Source organism: Nicotiana tomentosiformis, chromosome 2 (genome assembly GCF_000390325.3).
Source record: "Nicotiana tomentosiformis chromosome 2, ASM39032v3, whole genome shotgun sequence".
Classification (NCBI taxonomy): Eukaryota; Viridiplantae; Streptophyta; class Magnoliopsida; order Solanales; family Solanaceae; genus Nicotiana; species Nicotiana tomentosiformis.
This window is the reverse complement of record NC_090813.1, coordinates 70,424,301-70,428,266: the sequence shown is the minus strand read 5'-3', so window position 1 is coordinate 70,428,266 and position 3,966 is coordinate 70,424,301.

Sequence of the window (3,966 nt, the reverse complement as noted above, 5' to 3'; positions counted from 1 at the left end):
CAAGAAAGGAGAATATTTTTTTATGTACCTCCGGAAGGAGAGTATATTTATTATAAGATAAATTCGGGAGGAAGAACCATTTCTTTTAACAATTAATTAATTTAAACGGAAAATCAAGCATATGAGATTTTCATCCTTTAATATCTTTATTTGACAATTTACAATATATTCATATATATCAATTGAATATTAATTAAACAAAGAATACAATGTACACATGTAATTCATGCTTTGAGTCCTAAACTACCCGGACTTTAGCATTAATAGTAGTTATGCACGGACTCTCGTCACCTCGTGCGTATGTAGCCCCCACAATTAGCAACAATTATTCAATTTAATCCCTATGGGGTAATTTCACTCTCACAAGATTAGACAAGAGACTTACCTCGTCTCAAAGTCCACTTTTCGATTAACACGTCGCGTTGAATTCTTGATTCGACGCCGAAAGATCCGAAACTATCCAAATATTATACACAATAATTAATATATGCTAAATGATTCGAAATTTATCTATTAAATAAATTACCTTATCCAAAATGGTAAAATTCCTAAAATTCATCCCAGGCCCACGTGCTCGGATTCTGAAAATGTTTGGATGAAAACGTTACCCATAATCTCAAGAACTTAAATATATAATTTCTACCCAATTCCATAACTATTTTCGTGGTTAAAATCTCACTTTTATAAAAATTTAGGTTTTTCATCTAAATCTTTGATTTCTAAGATTTACTAGTTATAATCTACTTATAATCTATATATTTACTTCAAGGGGTGTGGAATTAATTTACCTCCAAGTTGATAGTTGAAAACTCCTCACAAAGAGCTCTGAAATCGCCCAACAATGGATGAAAAATAGAAAGAAATGGACTGCGTTTTCGTCCGTTTTAAGGTTCTGCCCAGACAGGTTTTTCGCACCTACGGAAAGAGTACCGCACATGCGGCTTTCGCACCTGCAGAAATTCCTCGCAGGTGCACATTTTTCTTCTTTTCCTGGTTCCGCACCTGCGGAAGAAGTGCTCGCTTCTGCGCAAGCGCAGGTGCGTCCATCCCTTCGCACCTGCGCATATTTCCGCTTCTGCGTGCAAGGCCATCGCACCTGCGCGTTCGCAGGTGCGCCAAATGCTTCGCATCTGCGATGGCTGGGCAGGCTTCTCTCGTTCGCACCTGCGATTGGTGGCTCGCACCTGCGAGCTCGCACCTGCGGCTGTCCAAGCGCATGTGCGATTATGACAGTAGCTGGGAGCTTCAGTCCTTGCTCAATTTTTCAAAATTGGTCCGAGCCTCGTCCGGTTAACACTCGAGACCCCCGGGGCCTCGCCCGAACATACTAACAGGTTTAAAATCATAAAACGGACTCGCTCGAACTCTCGAAACGCATAAAACAACATCAAATTTAAGAATCATACCCTAAACCAAATTGATTCAAACTTAAGAATTTCAAGTTGTTCAAATTACTTTCAATGCGCCGAAATTTACTTAAACTACTCGGAATGACACGAAAATTTGCGTGCAAGTCTTAAATCACTATACGGAACTATTCCCAAACTCAGAATTCTAAACGGACTTCAATTACTCAAAATCCTACTCCAAACCAAATTTAAAGAATTTTAAACCTTCAAATGGTTGATTTTTACTATTAAGCGTCAAAACGCACCCGGGTTATCCAAAACCCGATTCGGACATACGCCCAAGTCCAAAATTATCATACGAACCTATTGGAACCGTTAAATCCCGATTCTGGGGTCGTTTTCTCAAAATATTGACCGAAGTCAAACTTGTCCATTTAAAGCTAACTTAAGGAACCAAGTGTTCCGATTTCAACCCAAACACTTTCAAATCCCGAACCAACCATCCCCGCGAGTCATAAATTAATAAAAGCATGTTCGGGGAGTTTTATTTTAGGGAACAGATTTCTAAAAGTTAAAATAACCGGTTGGGTCATTACAACCGGTGTGAGGAGGTCTCGAGATACATCTACTCTATCACTGAAGAAGTCCTCCCTACGGTCCGATAAGGGCATAGTGTTCCCTGACCCCAATGAAGCCATTACCACCCATGTCGAGGGATACCAAAATGTTTACACTTATCTCTTTACATTAGGCCCGATAGACCCGATCATCATATATTTATGTAAGAGGTACGAGGTATGCCTCGGCCAGATTCATCATTCGCTCTGGAGGATCGTGATCCTCCTCCGGTTCTTTGCGAGCAGAATCGATGGGTTCTCGTTCACCGTCGACCATCTGCTACACTTGTACAGCCCCCGAATCTTCCGTGGGGCTGATAAAGCTCGTGCGTCGGGCCAGCAAAGCCCCGTTCTCGAGTATTGATGAAGACCGAAATCGGGACTGGCAATGCCGTTTTATCCAAGTGAGGACTTCGGACCTGATCCCAGCTTAGCGCATGCCATTCCCCGAGAAGTGGAATACATCACGTAAGTACAATTTTATTTTTGAAAGTCGATTTTATACTTATTTCCTTCTTTCTTATCGGTGTTTTGTAGCGGTGCAGCCATCGCTCGGGACCTGGACAAGGGCTGATTATTTTTCGCAAATTGTTATGTACTTCTCCATTATTTATCTATCAAAAAATCTTATACTCATAATTCAAATTAATTCGTGTGAGATATGAGTCGTATTGGGACTCTTTTTAATTGTGGTGTTGATAGGAGGGGTGTATACTTCATTGCAGTTGCTTTGACCTTTTTTTTTTTTAATTGTGATTAAGAATAATTGACAATTTGCTTGTGACTATGATTCAATAACATTATGTTTGAGCATGAAGGGGCGTAATTGCCTATTAAAAAAATAAACTGAACCTGAGGGATGCACAACAGACGTATTCAATCTTTGTCGGTGGTGATAAGTTTGAATTAAAGACAATAACACCCATGACCTTTAAATCTAGGTCGATCACCTCTGTATGCCCGCTAGAGTCGTCTCATTTTTTTGGTACGTTTCGTTGGAACATGTTAAATGATTTCAATGTAGAAAATAACACTATGTTAAAATGCAGTATTAATTATGTAATGGAAATAACCAAGTCAGTGCTATGGATCAGCACGTAACATGTTTCATAATTGATTGGTGGATTGCAATTAGGTTACTTGTAATTAGGTAACATTGTTGAAATGCCACGTTCAAATGCTGGGTTATTTGAGTGACAACTTAAAGAGTTGGTTCATCGTTAATAATGATAATTTTTTCTATTGTGATTTGCCATTATATTTCAATAATTAACTTGCTGACCAGTGGCGGAGAGCCACATGCAAGAAAGAGTTTCAAACTGAATCCCCTAAAGTGTTCGTATCAATTGGCATGTTTTTTGTTATCTTTATTGTAGCTCTGTAAAGGAGGTTAACTCTTTACAAGAAGTAAAACCCGACTGTTGGTAATGGGTGTCCATTCACCGATGTTGTGAAGGTCAAGGTCGAAATTAATATAGTATAGCAGCCGATAAGTGAAATGTCTGATCCTATATATCATTGTCGTTCAAATATAAAGAATTTGTCTATTTTATGTTACATTATTGCTCGTGTTTTAAGACAAAGGACAATATGGAGCACTTATATGCGGCAACAGAATTAGAATTTTTACCGATGGAATTTAAAAAATAAAAAGTACATACGCAAATAGGTTAATAGGATTCAATACCTTTTATATATATATATAAATATATAATAAAATTTTTACTATCATTCCAGTAATTGAATTTTATCGAGATTTTCTGTTCTGGATGAGTATATTCTCTCTCCTTTAACGTACTAATTCCTCATCCATATGAGGATAATACCTTCTTTATAATGATTTTAGAGAAATTATAAATTCCCTTTGTATTTGCTAGATAAAAATGTTGAATTTCAGCTGAACTAGTATATGAGAGAATTAACTCATAATTCATTATGTATTTGTATGCAGTAGTAGCATATGATGTTGTATCAAAATACCTGGTCATGATTTGCCGGGG